Consider the following 19,999-nt stretch of genomic DNA (forward strand, 5'->3'; position numbering starts at 1 on the left):
GTAGAAAAAAAACATGATCTAAGATGGCCAGAGCGGGGAAAAGGGTAGAAATACAAGTTCTGTCACTCATTCAGGAAATCATGCACATGATAATTTAAGAGAGGAGGGAACCATCTGGTGCCAGACATGACAGCCAGGGAGCAAGAGGAAGTTCCCTGGCTATGTTGGGAGCTGAAGAAAAGTTAGTAAGAAGCAGTGGATGAAAGCAGTGCATTAAAGTAGCAGTCAGAATTACTGAACAAGTGAGGAGAATCTAGGATCACGACTCTCTTGAACACTTAAGAAGAATTTCTGGAATAATCAATCAATCATTTATAATGAGCCTACTGTGGACCAGGTAATCTGCTAAGTGCTGGAGATACAAGTCTACTGAATGAAAAAATTCCTACACTCACTAGGAGCTTTCATTCTTATGAGGAAAAATGTGTGTGTGTGTGTGTGTGTGTGTGTGTGTGTGTACAGAATAAACATAAAAAGAATAAATATAATTAATACAACATAGTTAAATACAAGGTAGTTTACAAAGAAGGCTACTAGCAGTTGGGAACCTAGGGAAAGGAAGGGAGGGATACTTTGAGGGAGAGGGGAGGAGAAAGAACAATCAAAGCCCAGGTGACAGCCACTGCAAAGGCACAGAGGTGGGGGACAGTATGCTTCACTGGTTGGCCTCAAGAGATCAGAGTCTGACTTTGTGTGCATGGGGAAGTACTGAACAATAAGGCTGGAAAAATTGGGTAAGTAAAGGTTGTATTTTATCCTAGAGGAACTAGAGAGGCACCTGAAGTTAATGCACAGGAGAGTGGCATGGCCAGATGGGAACTTCCAGACAATGCAGAGCTCCTGGACCAAACCTACAGTAAATAAAGGCAAGAGTTACTAGAAAACATCAAGTTCCAAAGGAGTAGTTCTGGGAATAAGTAGGAGCCAAAGCAAAGAAGTAAATAGGGGGAAAAACAAAATGTCAAAGAATCAACCTGGACCTTCCCCTTCAGTGGAACTGGGGAGAAAGGTCAATGTTTTAGCAACATCAAGTGCTTTTTTCCTTTTTGTGAAGTGCTTATTAGACCATTGCTAATAATCTAGAGGATTGGGAAGGTAGGCCTCACCAGACCAAAGTCTCTAGTCATGTGTTTAAGTCTCCAGAAATTCTGAAAGATTGCCCCTCTGGGAAGGCCAGCCTTAGTTAGAATAGTAGCCTAAGTCTGGGGGATATTATAGAAGACCTTGAAAACTCACCAAATAAAGAGAGTTTAGTCTATAACAATGTCAAATAATTTCCCCTGAGACATCTAAGTAGTACAGTGGAGAGAACCTGGCATCAGGAAAATCTGAGTTCAGTTCTGACCTCAGATACTTAATAGCTGTGTAACAGTGGGCAAATCATTTAACCACTGTGTGCTTCAGTTTCCTCAACTGTAAAATGGGAGTAATAACAGCATCTTCCCCACAGAGTTGTCGTGAGCATGAAATGAGATAATATTTGTAAAGCATTTAGCACAGTGCCTGGCAAATGGTATATGCTTAACAAATATTTGTTCCCTCCCACACTCCCTTAGTGAGATCCCAACCAAAAGGTAATATTATGGATCTTAGAGAACTATGGAAGTCTGTAGGAAGGAGGGAGGCTCACTGGAGTCAGAATGACAATTATCTGGACTGGGTATAAGATCAGGTACAAGTCATTCTGTTTTGTATTACTTTAAATAAAGCCTTTCTTTTATTTGATATAATTAGCTATAGGGGTTAAAAACTCCTTTATTTTTTTTTTGTATACAGACACCAGCTAAATTCTAATGCTCTCAGGAGAAATTCTGGGTGGGGTCTCAAGCTAAAGAGAGACTGGTGAGATTCCAAGCTTGAACTGCATTCATAGCTGTGGTTCTGGGATTCACTACAATATAAAATACTGTTGGGGGGGCAGAGCCAAGATGGCAGAGTAGAAAGATGACCATACTCTAGCTCTTCCCAGAAAGCCCATAAAATACCAGTAAAAAATGACTCTAAACAAATTCTAGAGCAGCAGAAGACACAAAACAACAGAGTGAAAGAGATTTCCAGCCCAAGGTAGCCTGGAAGGCCAACAGGAAAGGTCTATCACATGAAGCATGGAGCACAGCACAGTCCATGGAGCTCATCCCAGCCCAGCCTTGGGACCGGAACAGGTCTCTGGGGTGGAATGCTCAGCAGCAGCGCGGGGTCTCAGATCCCTCTACCCATAAACGCCAAAGACACTTCAAAAGTCAATGAAAAAGCTTTTTCTCTTGGGTGAGAAGGGAGCAGGGTCCTCCCTTAGCCCTGGCCCCAGGTGGCTGTGGTGGCAGCAGAGTCCATTTTTGGAACCCTCAGCCAAAAGCCCCTGGGAGAATTGAGCTACTGATCTGGGTCTCAGTCCTGAGTAACCTGGAGATGAGGAAGAGTGCTGGCTGGCATGGTGGAGCTGGTGGAAGCTCTGGAAAGGGAATTCTACTTGCAGATACTAGGCAGAAAAGCTTTGGTAGCTCAGAGGAATAAGCTCCTCTCTTTTGTCTGAGCCACTTTGGAAAAACTGAGAACTTACAGGCCTCCAGAGTATACCCTCCTCTTGACAAAGGATTCAAAAGTCAAGTAACTGCTTCGGAAAATGCCCAAAAAAGGGGAAAAAAAATAAGACTATAGAAGGTTACTTTCTTGGTAAACACGTATTTTCTTCCATCCTTTCAGATAAGGAAGCACAATGCTTACCATCAGAGGCCTCCAAAATAAATATGCAATGGTCTTAGGCCATGGAAGAGCTCAAAAAGAATTTTGAAAATCAAGTAAGAGAGGTGGAGGAACAATTGGGAAGAGAAATGAGAACAATGCAAGAAAATCATGAAAAGTGAGTCAATAACTCGCTAAAGGAGACCCAAAGAAATGCTGAAGAAAATAACACTTTTAAAAATAGGCTAAGTCAATTGGCAAAAGAGGTTCAAAAAGCCAATAAGGAAAATAATGCTTTAAAAAGCAGAATTAGCCAAATGGAACAGGAGGTTCAAAAGCTCACTGAAAAAAATAGTTCTTTAAAAATTAGAATGGAGCAGGTGGAAGCTAATGACTTTATGAAAAACCAAGATATTACAAAACAAAACCAAAAGAATGAAAATATGGAAAATAATGTGAAATATCTCATTGGAAAAACAACTGACCTGGAAAATAGGTCCAGGAGAGACAAGGTAAAAATTATGGGACTACCTGAAAGCCATGATCAAAACAAGAGCCTAGACATCAACTTTGAAATTATCAAGGAAAACTGCCTTGATATTCTAGAACCAGAGGGCAAAATAAATATTGAAAGAATCCACTGATCACCTCCTGAAAGAGATCTGAAAAGAGAAACTCCTAGGAATATTGTAGCCAAATTCCTGAGTTCCCAGGTCAAGGAGAAAATATTGCAAACAGTTAGAATGAAAAAATTCAAGTACTGTGGAAATACAATCAGGATAACACAGGATCTGGCAGCTTCTTCATTAAGGGATCAAAGGGCTTGGAATATGATATTCCAGAAGTCAAAGGAACTGAGATTAAAACCAAGGTCATTCAGTGATATAGGGGACTTTCAAGTATTCTTGATGAAAAGACCAGAACTGAATAGAAAATTTGACTTTCAAACACAAGAATCAAGAGAAGCATGAAAAGATAAACAGGAAAGAGAAAATCATAAAGGACTTTCTAAAGTTGAACTGTTTACATTCCTATATGGAAAGATAATATTTGTAATTCCTGAGACTTTTCTCAGTATTTGGGTAGTTGGAGGGATTATACACATACACACTGACACACTGACACTGACACACACACACACACACACACACACACACACACACACAGAGCACAGGGCGAGTTTAATAAGAAGAAATGATATCTAAAAAAATAAAATTAAGAGAGAAGAATATATTGGGAGGAGAAAGGGAGAAATGGAATGGGGCAAATTATCTCTCATAAAAGAGGCAAGAAAAAGCTTTTTCAATGGAGGAGAAAAGGGAGGAGGCGAGAGGGAAAAAGTGAAGTTTACTCTCTTCACATTTGGCTTAAGGAGGGAATAACATGCTCACTCAATTTGGTTATGAAAATCTGTCTTACACTACAGGAAAGTAGAGGAGAAGGGGACAAGTAGGGTGAGGGGGATGATAGAAGGGAGAGCAAATGGGAGAAGAGAGTAATTAGAAGTAAACACTTTTGGGGAGGGACAAGGTCAAAAGACAGCATAGAATGGGGGGTGGGCAGGAAAAGATGGAGGGAAAGATAGTCTTACACAACATGACTATTATGGAAGTCTTTTGCAAAACTACACATATATAGCTTATATTGAATTGCTTACCTTCTCAGTGGGGATGGGTGGGGAGGGAGGAAGGGAGAGAAGTTGGAATTCAAAGTATTAGAAATGAATGTTGAGAACTGTTTTTGCATACAACTGGGAAATAATACAGGTAATGGGGTATAGAAATCTCTCTTGCCCTACAAGAAAAGAGAGAAGATGGGGATAAAGGAAGGGAGGGATATGATAGGAGGGAGGGTATATTGATGAAAAGGGTAATCAGAATGCAAGGCATTATGGGGTGGGGGAGGGGAGAGATGGGGAGAAAATTTGGAACTCAAAATTTTGTGGAAATGAATGTTGAAAACTAAAAATAAACAAAACAAACATTTAAAACAAAGAGGAAAGAAAAAATGTACAAGCAGGATGATTTCAGAAAAACTCAGACTTAAATGCACTGATGTTTTAAGGGCCTTTTAATCACACAATTATTTGTCCCCAGCTTTCATGCTACTTGACTTCTATAGTGCAGAAAGGCTGTTGACCTAATTTTAATAAAATATACACATAAAAGTTGTAAAGAAAAAAGAGGGATGGAATTGGAGACAGGGAATCTGGGTTCACTCTTCAACCTTCATGCTTCAGGCTTAACACCTATGTGATCTTGTACAAGTAATGTCATGTCATCCCTCTAGACCTGTTTCCTAATTTCTAAAAGACAATGAGTCTGAGGCAATCTCTCAAATTCCTTCAACCCTTAAATTTATAATCTTATGAATACAGTAAAAACAAAGAGTCATAACTTTCTTTTAAATTACCCATGAAGAATAGTTGTGGTTTATATTAAATAACTCTCATCCTTAATGCCTCATCTTACTACATAAAACTCAAACCATTTTTTTTGCCTTTTGTGTTTTGCATTTTCAATGGGGTAAATAAATACTCAGTCAAATTTGAAATGTGAATATTTTTATTGGTAAAACCATCATAAATGGTTAATATCAATCATTTTAATAATTGGGAATTGTTTTGAAATAGGCAAAGTATTTCAATTACAAAAATATAATCTATAGTAATGGCTTTTGTCACTTTCCCCTTCAGTTTTAATATGCATTCTCTGAATGAAGGCTTAGAAAATTTACTAAGAGCAAATCCAATGTTTCTACTTAATTGGTATGCTGGCTGTGTAGAGACTCCTATGCAGTAGCATAGTACAATTCATCAGTAACAGAAGGCACAAAAATAGCTAAACCATCATCCTGCTTCCATGACCATGTTATATCATACATCCAAGAAATTGAATATTTCAGTTTGCAACATGTTAAATACATTGTTTAAAAAAATCACTGAATATTTAGGAAAATATTGCACATATTGACACTTAGAAAAAATTTAGGCAAACTTATAGTTAGGAAAAAATTAAATAGTCTCAGTACCTAGGTATTTCTTAGTACTCTTAGCACATCTCCTTTAAAATGTGGCCAGAAATACCATAAAAGGAATCCTCCCTTGCTAGTGTTTTTTTCCTGCATTTCATTTTGGTCTTGAGAGTAAATGAAAAAAACTTGAACAATAAAAATAAAAGAAGAAAGCAGATCCAAGACTTTAGGTGAAGAAGTTAATTGCTATATAATGCCTAGCATATAGAGTAAATATCAAACACGTGCAAAAGATATTATCTTCCCTCTGGAGAACCTTACAATGGAATACAAATTTAACTGCAGATATATTTCCTAGATAATTAACAAAAACCAGAAGTTGATCAGACCTGTCACTTAAGAAACTGACTCAAACAAGTGAAACTATTAGCAAAAAAAATTTAAAATGGTAGGCAACAAAAACAGTTGGTCTCCTTGAGGGTTATTCCAAGGACTATAGCCAAGAATATAAAATAGTTCAGATCCCTACAAGCTGATTTGCATAGAATGAGCATGTTCACACAAACACCACAAAGTGTATTGTCAGGTAAATTTCAAGGATTCTGTGGAAGGATCATGGTTGTTTTTAAATAGTTTTTGAATGCTATTATTTCTTCATTTTTCTTTCTCCCAGGCCACAGAATCTCCAGTAGAGAGCAAAAGAAAAATAAAAAATTAGAAAACAGAAAAAAAAAAACCATTAACTAGAGAGAATAACCAGTACTACCCTAGGCCACTTGACAAGGTAATGGCTACATTCTGGAGAATACTGCACTATACATGTCCATTTTATGCCAAATGAATCTTCTTAATGAATAAAGAATTTCATTTTATTCTGAAATTTCAAGCACTCAGGCAGGTGTTCAATGGGAAAGAATAACTACGTGATAGGTGAATCAACCTTTTCTTTTTTAAAAAAAAAAAAAACCTAATGCTCAAAAAAACAACACAGAGCATTCATGCAATTCATGGTATCCCCAAAAATCTTAGTGTAGCTTTGAGTTTTAATGTCATTAATAGCCTTCTCCTGAATTATGGACATCCTCTATAACAGCAAAAGGAATTCTTGGAATAATTCATTTTAGGTGAACTTAACTCAAAGATAAGAGGTTCCTTTTCATACACCTCTGAACAAAAGAAAGGTTTAAAAACAAAGAAAAATACAAAGGAAAATACTTTTCTTCCACAAATTAGATGTCTGGGGGGAAAATCCAATTAAATCTTCCACATTACAGAGTTTTTCAAATGAATAAAAATCACAGTAACATTTGGTTGTGTATCAGCTGTTTCATGAGGACATTAAAAAGCAACTCTACAGATTTTTAGAATTTCACTGGTTTTTCTGTCCAAATGTCTACTATATTAACACTTAATTTTATTTTCTTTATGTAGTGAAATAATACCCCAATGCCAAGAATAGGTTTTCTCCTTACTAGGTAACTTACTTTAGAGATTGCTAACCAAAACTGCTGCATCATGAGATCTTTGCAAGGTCATTCCTAAGAGAGTTCAGATAGATAACACATTTGGTCAAAGCATACTGTTGTTAAATTTTTTAAAAACACTTAATTGAGAATGACATAGTGATTGAATAAGGCCATAGGTGAAATGGTAATGGAAGAAATAAAGACTTAGCTTTTGCCTGTTCTGTTTAGATCATCTATTTTTTTTTAATCAAGTGTGTTTTATATTAGTCTTCAGAATGCTAACTGTATTACTTAACGTATGCTAAAAATTCCATTAGATGAAAAAAGCAAATTATAATTTTTTAAAATGCAATTAAGCCAGCCTTGGCCACGCGACATGGAGAGGAGCAGAACCCAGCAGGGTTCAGGGACAGAATCTCCAGCAGCAGCACAGATTCCTCAACCCACAGGTGCCAAAGGTCAGTGAGAGGGTTTTTTCGGCTGGCCAAGCAGGGAGCAGGGTGTCCCCATAACTCAGGCTTCCTCAGGTGGCAGCAGCGGAATGGGGGCTCCCAAGGCAGGCAGTAGATCACATCCATTGCGGAAGGTCTCAACATAAAGCCCCTGAGGGAACTGAGCCCCAGGTGGCGGCCCTGCCCCCATCTAAAGCCCCTGAGGGATTATAATAGCTCATCTGAATCTCAGCCCCCAGTGCTGGCTTGGTGGAACTGGAGGTGAGGTGGTTGTGGAGAGGAAACTGAGAAGTCAAGTAACTGGCTGGGAAAATGCCCAAAAAAGAGAAAAAAAAATAAGACCGTAGAAGGTTACTTTCTTGGGGAACAAGTGTCTCCCCCCATCCTTTCAGATGAGGAAGAACAAGGCATACTGTCACAGGAAGTCAAGGCTTCATTGACTGTATTAATTGTATTAAATAAATTAACAATTGACTATTAATTACTGAGAATAAATCAATGACATCTTTAGTTTGGGGAAAAGAATTTTTGTCTGAATTTCCTAGAGGAAGGTAACCTCAGGTAAAATTTGGCATTGATGGAAAAGCTAAGGTTTTAATGGTAAATTTGATTTTATGATTGCTATTTAATCAGGAACTAGAACATGTATAGAAAGGCATGTAAGCCACTTAAGACTTGCTACAAAAGATGTTCCTTAGCCAAAGTGAAATTATAATCATATTTGAAACCTAGTTATTGGAACTTGCCATTTTTAGATGCTATGGGGCTATTAAGTGACTGTTCTTCTGAGTCTAACTCCAGATATGGATAGCAAGAAAGGTGATCTGAGCCTCCAATCCATGATACCAGTAAGCCTGTGAGATGCTGGTATGAACTGCAAAAGGTGATCTCATGGGAAGGGTAGGAGAGTGGGCTGTTCAGCCTGGGCTGAGGTAGGATTCTCCTGACTCAATTTCCCCACTGACACCAGGAAGACTTTAAGCCTGACTGAATGCAAGTTGACAATATACTCCTGCCTGGAATTGACATGAAGTTGGGGAGATGTTGTTTCCCTGCAGTGTCTCTACTCTTGGTGGCAATTTTCCATAGTCAAAAGGTTTGTAAGCTTAATACCAGATCTATTTAATTATAGATTATTGGTAGGGGAACATCCGAGGTTAAGTCTAAAATTAAGCTATTAGGCATAGGACTTTAGACCAACAACAATAAGTTAGGGTCCTTTAATTCTTAGTAATAGTGTGGAGACAACTACGTCAAGAGCTTGTGAAGTTAGCAACATAAATACTATTTGTGTCTCAGTTGGTTAATGTTTGAAATAAAAAAAAATTCTTTTGTGGTCCATATTGTAAATGCTTTAAAAAGAAGTATCACTTGAACAAAAGTTTGAATTGTTTTATCTGTTATAAACTGTGTTAAAAATGAAAAGTAAAATTAAAAAAATAAAATGCAATTCAAATTATTTCTCAAAGTAGAAAAATGCAGATGGAAATGTTTCTACATTTAAGTCCCCCTCCCCCATTTAACGATTGTTTCATTCATGTGTTCTTTTTAACTATCCATATTCAGAGCTATAATTTTGGCATTATACAATATTTACAACCCAATTTTCTTAATTTTACTGCAATAAAGTAAGAGAAAAATACCAGAAAAAGTACAAAATATAACATGTATTATTTATTTTGTTTATACAATTCTGCTGATAACAGTATTAAGCAAATATTCTATTTACCACCACAGAAATCACACACTTGCCCCTAAAGTGGAAACTTTCTTTTTACTATAAAGTTGCCACACTTAAGGTACTGAATAAAACTGGATAAAAATTCAATTCGTTCTTATTTAGTTCCAAAAGTTTAGAATTCAGATCACGTTCATTTATTCATTCAAGAGAAATAAACAAGTTTCCAGAATGGTCCTCATCAGTATATTTAACATACAATCAAGGTAAAAATAACATCTACCATAAAAAGAACAAATAATTTTGCAACACCACAAATTTAAACAAAATTGCTAAACAAAATTAGTTCTTCACGACTGTCAGGTTTGAGGAAAAAGCAGACTTGCTTCTGATTACATAGCTAGTAGGTCTAATTCCACTCTTCCTGATTCCAAATCTGGTACGTTATAATCTACTACACAATATTTCCTCCCCAGTTCATGTTGCAGTCTAACTGTTCTACTTGCTATTCTCTGCATCTGTCCAGTCTCCCTCCACCTTTATTTTTTTATGCTGCTCCTCAGCTCTGGCAAAGACTCTCCTTTCCTTCACAATCCAACTCAACTGCCAACTAATTCCATGAGTTTTTCCAAACCCTTGCAGTTGAAAGCATCCTGTCTCTTAACAAAGTATACTCTAGGCGCAACATCTGTATTGGGTATGCCAGCAAACCCTTCTCCTATCTAATTAGTTTGCAAGAGCCTTGAAAACATCTATCTTGGCTTTTCCAAGTTGTATCACATTTCTTTGCACATGTTTCTTTGCAACACAAGTTGCTGAAGGGTTTTTGTTTTTTTTTTTTTTTTTTTATTTCTCTCTGGCCTCCTATTTCTGCAATGAGAGTAACACAGTGGGGCAGGAGATGGGATAGACCACACTAAGGCTCGTAGTTTTTAGATGGTTAACAAACTTCAAATTTTCCATTGCTACTCTAAGGGTAAGGTTTTTGTCCAATTGTCAAGAAGTAGATATGTTCCTGGATGAGCTAAATCATATCATTCTTAACATTCTTGTTATAAAGAAAATAATAAATTTTATCTAAATGTAAGGAGATGGCTCATAAGGACACAGAAAAAAAAAGAAAGGAGCTGCCAGAGTGGGTTTAATTACACACCCAAAGGTTACAAGAAACTTTATTTCATGGGACATTTGGTTGTCACAAACTGTACTATTAATGATAAATACTTGCTGGGGGGCGGAGCCAAGATGGCGGAGTAGAAACACACACATACGCTAGCTCCGAACCCACCGCCCATAAAATATCTGTAAAAAAAGAACTGCCGGTGAATTCTGGAGGAGCAGAAGCCACAGAACAGCGGAGCAGATGAGATTTCTGTTCCAGAGAGCCTGAAAACCTCTCGCAAAAGGTTCTTCATGCCGTGGACTGGGAGCCGAGCACAGCCCTGCCGCGGCCGACCAGCGCCAAGAGGAGCAGATCCAAGCAGGCTTCAGGGACAGAATCTCCAGCAGCTGTGCGGGTCCCTCCACCCACAGGGGACAAGGGTCAGTGAGAGGGTCTCTTTGGTGGGTCGAGAGGGGAGTCGGGTGCCCCCATAACTCAGGCCCCCTCGGGAGGCAGCAGCGGAGGTGGGATCAGACAAGGGCTCCCAAAGCAGGCAGGAGCCTGGATCCATTGTTGAAGGTCTCTGCATAAACCCCATGAGGGAACTGAGCCCAGGAGGCGGCACTGCCCCTACCTGAGCACCTGAATTTAATCTCACACTGACTAGCAGCCCTGCCCCTGCCCAAAGCCCTGAGGCTGGGGAGTAGCATTTGAATCTCAGACCCCAAGCGCTGGCTGGGTGGATCAGAAGGTGAAGTGGGTGTGAAGAGGATATTCAGAAGTCAAGTCACTGGCTGGGAAAATGCCCAGAAAAGGGAAACAAACCAAGACTATAGAAGGTTACTTTCTTGGTGAACAGGTATTTCCTCCCTCCCTTTCTGATGAGGAAGAACAATGCTTACCATCAGGGAAAGACACAGAAGTCAAGGCTTCTGTATCCCAGCCCACTAAATGGGCTCAGGCCATGGAAGAGCTCAAAAAGAGCTCAAAAAATTTTGAAAATCAAGTTAGAGAGGTGGAGGAAAAACTGGGAAGAGCAATGAGAGATATGCAAGCAAAGCATGAACAGGTCAGCACCCTACTAAAGGAGACCCAAAAAAATGCTGAAGAAAATAACACCCTGAAAAATAGGCTAACTCAATTGGCAAAAGAGGTTCAAAAAGCCAATGAGGAGAAGAATGCTTTCAAAAGCAGAATTAGCCAAATGGAAAAGGAGATTCAAAAGCTCACTGAAGAAAATAGTTCTCTCAAAATTAGAATGGAACAGATGGAGTCTAATGACTTTATGAGAAACCAAGAAATCACAAAACAAAACCAAAAGAATGAAAAAACGGAAGATAATGTGAAATATCTCATTGGAAAAACAACTGACCTGGAAAATAGATCCAGGAGAGACAACTTAAAAATTATGGGCCTACCTGAAAGCCATGATCAAAAAAAGAGCCTAGACATCATCTTTCATGAAATTATCAAGGAAAACTGCCCTAATGTTCTAGAACCAGAGGGCAAAATAAATATTGAAAGAATCCACCGATCACCACCTGAAAAAGATCCACAAAGAGAAACTCCTAGGAACATTGTGGCCAAATTCCAGAGTTCCCAGGTCAAGGAGAAAATATTACAAGCAGCTAGAAAGAAACAATTCAAGTATTGTGGAAATACAATCAGGATAACACAAGATCTAGCAGCTTCTACATTAAGGGATCGAAGGGCATGGAATAGGATATTCCAGAAGTCAAAGGAACTAGGACTAAAACCAAGAATCACCTACCCAGCAAAACTAAGTATAATACTTCAGGGGGAAAATTGGTCTTTCAATGAAATAGAGGACTTTCAAGCATTCTTGATGAAAAGACCAGAGCTGAAAAGAAAATTTGACTTTCAAACACAAGAAGGAAGAGAAGCATGAAAAGGTGAACAGCAAAGAGAAATCATAAGGGACTTACTAAAGTTGAACTGTTTATATTCCTACATGGAAAGACATTATTTGTAACTCTTGAAACTATTCAGTATCTGGGTACTGGACAGGATTACACACACACACATGCACACGCACACGCACACACACATAGAGACAGAGTGCACAGAGTGAATTGAAGAGGACGGGATCATATCTTTAAAAAAATGAAATCAAGCAGTGAGGGAGAAATATATTGGGAGGAGAGAGGGAGAAATAGAATGGGGCAAATTATCTCTCATAAAAGAGGCAAGCAAAAGACTTTTTTAGTTTAGGGAAAAAGAGGGGAGGTGAGAGAAAAACATGAAGTTTACTCTCATCACATTCCACTAAAGGAAAGAATAAAATGCACACTCATTTTGGTATGAAAACCTATCTTACAATACAGGAAAGTGGGGGATAAAGGGATAAACAGGGTGGGGGGGACGATGGAAGGGAGGGCATGGGGAGGAGGGAGCAATTTGAGGTCGACACTCATGGGGAGGGACAGGATCAAAAGAGAGAATAGAAGTAATTGAGGGCAGGACAGGATGGAGGGAAATATAGTTAGTCTTATACAACACGACTATTATGGAAGTCATTAGCAAAACTACACAGATATGGCCTATATTGAATTGCTTGCCTTCCAAAGGGAGGGGCTGAGGAGGGAGGGATGAAGAGAAGTTGGAACTCAAAGTTTTAGGAACAACTGTCAAGTACTATTCTTGCTGCTAGGAAATAAGAAATACAGGTAAAGGGGTTTAGAAAGTTATTTGGCCCTACAGAACAGAGGAGAGGATGGAGACAAAGGCAGAGAGGGATGATAGAGGAGAGAGCAGATTGGTGATGGGGGCAATTGGAATGCTCGGTGTTTTGGGGTGGGGGGAGGGGATAAGGGAGGAGAAAATTTGGAACCCAAAATTCTGTGGAAATGAATGTTTAAAAAGTTAAATAAATAAATAAATTGGAAGAAAGAAAAAAAAAATACTTGCTGAAAGAATACCATGAAAATAATTGCAACTTACATACCATATGAGTTGCTGAGGACTAGCTGGCAAAGAAAAAAAACAAAAAACAACATAAGACTCTAGAAATCTAATCAGCATACCTTCTGGTATTTGATGACTTCAATGCAAAGGTAGAGATAAATACATGGACAAGTATGATTCAGGAGGAAAAAAAATAAATGTATAAGACTTCTCTCAGGTTCATAACTTTAGCATTATCCTTGATTATTCACTATCCCTTAATGCCACATACCTAATCAATTGTAAAATCATACTTTTTCTACCTCCAAAACATTTCTCTCATTGGATCCCATCTCCCCATTCACACAGCTACCACCTTAGTTGAGGTCCTTGTTTCCTATCACCCAGATAATTCCAAGAGTCTCCTAATTGATCTCCCATGGTATCCTCCATATTGCTGTCAAGAAATTTTCCTTAAAAACAGATATGACTACGTCACTCTCCTCAATCAACTCCAATGGCTCCTTATTACATCTAGGATAAACTATGAACTCATTTGTTTATTAGCATTTAAAGCCCTTCACAACCTGGCTCCAACCTATCTTTTCAGGCTAATTGGACATGACTGTCCTGCATTTTGTGATTCCATCATACTGTCCACCTCTCTTCCTCACACATAACTCTTCACCTCCACCACAACTTTGTGTTGGTCAACAACCAGGCTAGAATAGATTTCCTCCTCAGCTCTACTTCACGGAATCCCTCTCCTCCTCTGAGACTCAGCTCAAGTAGTATCTTCTACACACAGCCTTTCCCAGTTCTCTTCACAATACCTTGCACTTCACTGTGTAATTAATTTATGCTTCTTCTCTTTATATTTATTCTGTATATACTTCTACATGTCCTAGCAGTCTCTCCAATTATAAAGTAATGTGTATAAGGGAGGAATTATTTCAATCATATCTTTATCCTCAGGAAATATTACAATGTCTAACACAAAGCATTACTGATTGATTGAGAATACATTATACAGAAGCCTCTATATCATGAACATTTTATTTTTAAAAAATGGGTCAGCTTTGGACATGACAAACAAAAATAACACAAAGAATGAAACTGACTCCATTTTATCTGATGAGAAAAGCCTTATTATTTGCATGGGAATTATACCTGAGTCTACGTATAAACTCAGAGCTAAGGTCAAAATTTATAATGTGAGAAAAAGAAATATAATGAGAAAAATATATAGTATATAATTTCAAAGATTAAACTCTGAATTACTTAACCAACTTATCAGGAAATGAACAATAGAAATGATATGGATGCCAACTATAATTTCAACTAAAAGAACAATATGAATTAAATGCTGCAAAAAAAAGAGACCAAAAAAACATTGAAAGGGTCTTAGAAAACATCTGCCTTACTTGCCAAATGGAATGAAATGGCTACCAAAGACAACACTGGCTTAAGAATCTGTTAGAAAGATGACGAATGATTATGAGCAGTATCATTTCATAAAGCAGAGGGAAGGCAGGTAAAAGCAATAGCAATATATTTAACTAAGAAGCCATCCCAAAAGCACTCAGGGATGAAAAAGGAAAGAACAAAAAGAAAAATGGAAAAATTACAAAAAACATCTCAACAAACTTTTCCATAAAGACTATTTAACTACCACAATATGTATCCTGACGTCATAAGATTTAAGGTGCTTACTGGGGGAAAAACAGCATTATGGGAACAAATATGGGGAAAGCAACTGAACTGGACTAAGTATATATAAAGCTGATCAGTGCTGGAGGTAACACAATTGTGGTATCTCCTGTTCATACATCAAGTTCATTTTAGACTCCATGGAAGATACAGAAACAAAAATTATTTTACTCAACGAACCTCTGATAATAAGCATTAAACATGGCATGAAACAGGGAGATACATGCTCACTAAAGGTATTCACCACTCCGATGGAGACGATCCAGAAGAATGCTAGTTGAGAAAGGATTTCCCATAGATATAGAGGTCCTCCAGATACTCCTGTCGGCAAAGGATATTGTCCTGATAACATCAAGCCCTGAGACTCTGAAGAATCTCCTCGAAAAGATCGGTAATTGCTCAAAGGTGTGTTGCCTGTCTACACAGATAAGACAAAGCTGATGAAGAATAAGAACTGCTTAGTTAGACAATAAACATTTATTAAACATCAACTATGTGTCAAGCACTGTGCTAAGCATTGAGGGTACAAAGACAGGTAAAAAACAGTCCCAGATCTCAAGGAGCTCCAAATCTAGTGAGGAAGATAACATGCAAATAACTATGTTCAAATAAACAATATACTGAATAAATTGGAAATAATTAACTGAGGGAAGGTAGTGGCATTAAGGGCAGGGGCCAGGAAAGTCTTCTTGTAGGTGAAATTTTAGCTGGGACAAGGAAAGGGAGCATTTCAAGCATGGGAGACAGCCAGAGAAAATGTCCAGAGTAAGGAAATGAAATGTCTTGTTTGTGAAACATCAAGGAGGCCAGTGTCACTGAAGCACAGAATAGAGGAGGGGTGGTATGATGGTAATAAGGTGTAATTAGCCTGGAAAAGTAAGAAGTGGCCAAGTTATGAAGGACCTTGAAGACTCACAAAACAGAGAAGTTTATATCTGACCCTGGATGTGGTAGGGAGCCCTGGAGTTTACTGAGTAGGGGAGGTGACATTGTCTAACCTGAACTTTAGGAAGATCACTTTGACAGCTGAGTGAAGAATGGGCTGGAATAAAGAGAAACTTGTGGCAGGCAGGCCCGTGAGCAGGTGATTCCAATAGTCCAAGCATCAGGTGATGAGAGCCTGCACCAAGGTGGTAGCAGGGACAGAGGAGAGATTTTACAAAGGTAAAATCTACAGGACAGACCTAAGGTACAGATGGCATGTTGGGGGGGGGGGGGAGAGATAATAAGTGAGGAGTTGAGGATGATATCTAAGTCGTGAATCATTTAGATTACAACATGCATCTGGAAGGTTACCTTACAGAGTTACATCTGGGACAAACGGTTGAGAAGGACAAAAGCCAATCCCAGAGATGAAAAGGAGTTTTACAGTGAACTGGCTTGTCCTCAGGAAACTACAAAGTACTTTTACTGACTCCAAGGTTCCCCTGAAAGTAAAGTTATATATTTTCAATAATATTTTACTAGCATTGCTATATGGCAGTGAAATATGGAATAGTATCGCCTCTAGTCCTACAAACTGTCCTGTTCACAGTACACACTCAAGTTTAAATGAAATTTAAACTGCACTGTAAAGTGTATCACTTTTTCCCATAAACTACTCAAATTTATGTAGGATTCTGAATATACAGAGCACCTTCCTTATGATGTGGAAGACTGTGAGGCTCAAAGTTAAGTCTTTTGTCCAAGGTCACAACTAGTTAATGTTAAGAGTTCATACTGAACCCAGGTCTCTCCTGACTCAAGTTCAGTGTTCTTTCCATGATTCTCATGATCCCTATCATAAAACCAATAACCTTCAACCAACCAATCAACCAATTAATAAGTATTTATTAAGTTCCTACTATGAGTGAGGCACTATGCTAGGTTTTAGAGATACAAGAGTTTACATTTTAATTGTGGAGACAACTACATGTGTAAATATGTACAGCATAAATACACCAATAATTGAATGCAAGGTGGTTTGAGGGAGAGGGTACTAGCAACTGGGGTGGGGGGTGGAAATCAGGCTTCATATCTATATGGTGGTGCTTGGGGTCCATCTTAAAGGAAGAGATGGACTGCAGGACTGAGGCTTGGGGGATAGACTACTGCTAGAATCATCTACAAAAACAACAGTTAAATTAAGCATGGCAGTTGGTGATTTAACCTGGAGAGAAAATGTAGAGAGGGTATAGAAGGAGAAGAGAAAAAGACCTAGGACAGAGCCTTAGGTAATCTCCACAGTTACGGGTATAAAAGGTAGATGATAAGCCAACAAATGACACTCCAAAAGTATGGTTCAACAAGTGAAAAGTGAACCAGGAGAGAGTGTATTTTATTAGAAACCTGGAGAAGAGAGATGCTATATAGGATGAAAGAGTAATCAACAGTATTAAATATAACAGATAAATTGAAAAGCATTAGTACTGAGGAAAAAAAAGTCTGATATTTGGCAATTAAGAGATTATTTGGTAATTTTGAAGAGAACAATTACAGATGAGTGATGAGTTTGCAAATCAGATTGAAAAAGGATAAGGAAAAAGAAGAAGGAAGCAAGTACAGAATGATTTTAAAAAATTTTAAATTCTAAAATTTAACACCAAAAAAGAACATTTACATATGCAGAATGCCTACAAATATACTACATGTGAAATTGCAAATCTCCACTTCATTTAATTTGCTTAATGTAGACAACTTTTTCAAGCAATTAGGTTGAGGAAAAGAGGAGAGATACAGGACTGTAGCTTCAGAATGAGATACAATCTAGTGAAGAATTTTTGAGGATAAGAAAGACTTGGGCATATTTGTAGGCAGGAAGGAAGGAACTAGCTTATAGCGAAAAACTAAAAATTCAAGAAAGAGGGAACATAACTGATGGTACAATCTTCTGGAAAAGATAAGAGGACATGAGATCAAGTTGCACATGTGACCTTGGCAAGGAGAATCACCACCTTTTTAACAGGCTAGGAAAGAGGAGAGAGTTAGGAGATGGTAGCAAGGAATTCAGAGGTGAAAAGAAGGTGAGAAGAGGAAGCTCATATCAAATGGTCTCAATTTTCCCCATAAAATAAAATGCAAAGTCTTCAGCTGAGAAAGATGGGGAGGGGCAAGTGTGACAGGACTAAGGAAGAAAGACAAACTGTGAAATAGCTTCTGTGGGGATTGAGATAGGAATCACTAATTGGGAAGAAGTAAAAATGATTCTCTTGCTGACATGAGATAATATGAATTTGTAATATAATCAATCAGCACAGTGTTGAGATTTCATCCAGCTTTTTTCAGAGGCTCATAAGATAGAAGCAAAGGAGGTAGAAGGTGGGAATAATTGATTGTTGAAGTTTGGCAAGAAAAGAGCAGAAATAAGGAAGCAAAAGATTCAAGAGACAATATATAGGTTGAACTGATTAACTATTGAGATTGGAATAGAAGGAAAGTGAAGTCATAGCAGAGGTAATTGCCTAAGAAAGTACAGAGGTGGGGGGGTTGAGGGAAGGATTGAAAGTATCCATGAGACTAGAAAAATGTTTAGGAAGGGTCAAATATAGGAAATGGAAATCATAGGAGCTATGCTTAAATAGGTGGATATCAGAGTCCCTTAATTAGGGGAGTGGAATATTTCTGGAAAATAGCAAGACCTATGGTGTGACTATTTCTATGTGAGGATGAGACTGAGTAGAGGAGTAGGTAATGAGATTAAAAGAGGCTAAGGAATGGGAAGATTAGTGAAGTGAAGGCAACCTAAGTGAATATTAAAGGCCCTTAACATAGGTCAAAAATTGAGGACAACAGGGAGATGGTGAGCCATTGAACTCCTTGAGAAAAGAGGGAGAATGACCAGGGAGTCAATGACTATGCTTACCATACTTCAAATTGGGTGTAAATTTCTGATTGAATCAACTTTAAAAGGGGAAAGGTTTCTGAATAAAAGAGATGAAAGGACAGTGTGGAAGTGAAAGTAAAGAGCAAGGATTGTCCAATACATCCTTAAGGACCAGTGCTTCTAGGAGTGAGACAAAAAGGTATGGACAAGAATTCACTGTCAATGGAGAGAAACCAGGTATCATGAATGACTAATGAAAAGAAAGTGAAAGAAAACAGGTCCAGGTTGAAGAGTTTGCTTACTATAGAATAAGAATTCCAGAAGGCACAGTGGAAGAAACTGGCAGGGTTTGAAGTGGGATTTGGGTAGGTTAAATTTGATGCTGGAAAGAGTATAAGGGAACAGAAGGAGGGGCATGGGAATAGTCTTCTCCTAAATGGCCAGTGATTGCCTGTCTGTGTTCATACTTTGTTTTCGAAGAAGACCATGACATCTGAGAAATGACTGATAAGTATAGGGAGAGTGAGGGAAACAGGAGAAGCCATAAAGGTAGTAATAGGCAGCAGATGAATAGAGAAGGTCACAGTCTTTAAGGCACGTGGGGAAAAAGAGCTGGGCTACATTTAGGCACACTTCCCTTCTTAGCTGTCTGGGAGGTAGAGAGGGACATGTGTAGAGTATATGAGGAATGACTCCTCCCAGTGAACAGAGAGTAATCGTTGATGGCCAGGGTCTACCCTGGGACTGAGATTGATCCAAGAATTCCAGGTGCAGGTGTTCCTGATGCTGATGGGGTAGGCAGTGGTCCTGACTTCATAGTTATTTTGCATGATGTTTTCCCCCAGTGATCATTCTTTTAGACTTTTTTGCAGTTTCTCACACTGTCACACACACTCACCCCTAAGGGAATTTCTGTTCCCTTAGTTTTTCTTCTGGATATGCTTCCACCTGTCTGACCACTCTCTTCCATTTTCTTGCTGTGTTCATACTGTCATCACTACACATATGACTCCCAAATTTATATCTAGTACTCCCTTCTCTGAACTCTAGGGTCACACTGCTAGTGGCATGTTAGTCATCTACTGCTATTTCATCCCACCAGTACCTTAAATCTAGAATGTTTAAAATAGAACTCTTAATATCCCCTCCTCACCACACACATTTAAATCCACTCCTCTGAATTCCCTTATACTTGAAGGCATCACCATCTTGACAGTCACCCAGGTTTGCAAC

The 19,999-nt window shown here is 38.5% G+C and overlaps 1 protein-coding gene and 1 pseudogene across 1 annotated transcript in view; one reads left to right on the forward strand and one right to left on the reverse strand.

The window, feature by feature from the left end:
• Window positions 1–19,999, reverse strand: part of NDUFAF2 (NADH:ubiquinone oxidoreductase complex assembly factor 2) — a 220,875-nt gene that overhangs the window by 132,561 nt on the left and 68,315 nt on the right. The window lies entirely within an intron of this gene.
• LOC140498767 (large ribosomal subunit protein eL32 pseudogene) overlaps window positions 18,877–19,999 on the forward strand; it is a 40,165-nt pseudogene continuing 39,042 nt past the window's right edge.

This window comes from Notamacropus eugenii, chromosome 4, assembly GCF_028372415.1.
Source record: "Notamacropus eugenii isolate mMacEug1 chromosome 4, mMacEug1.pri_v2, whole genome shotgun sequence".
Taxonomy (NCBI): Eukaryota; Metazoa; Chordata; class Mammalia; order Diprotodontia; family Macropodidae; genus Notamacropus; species Notamacropus eugenii.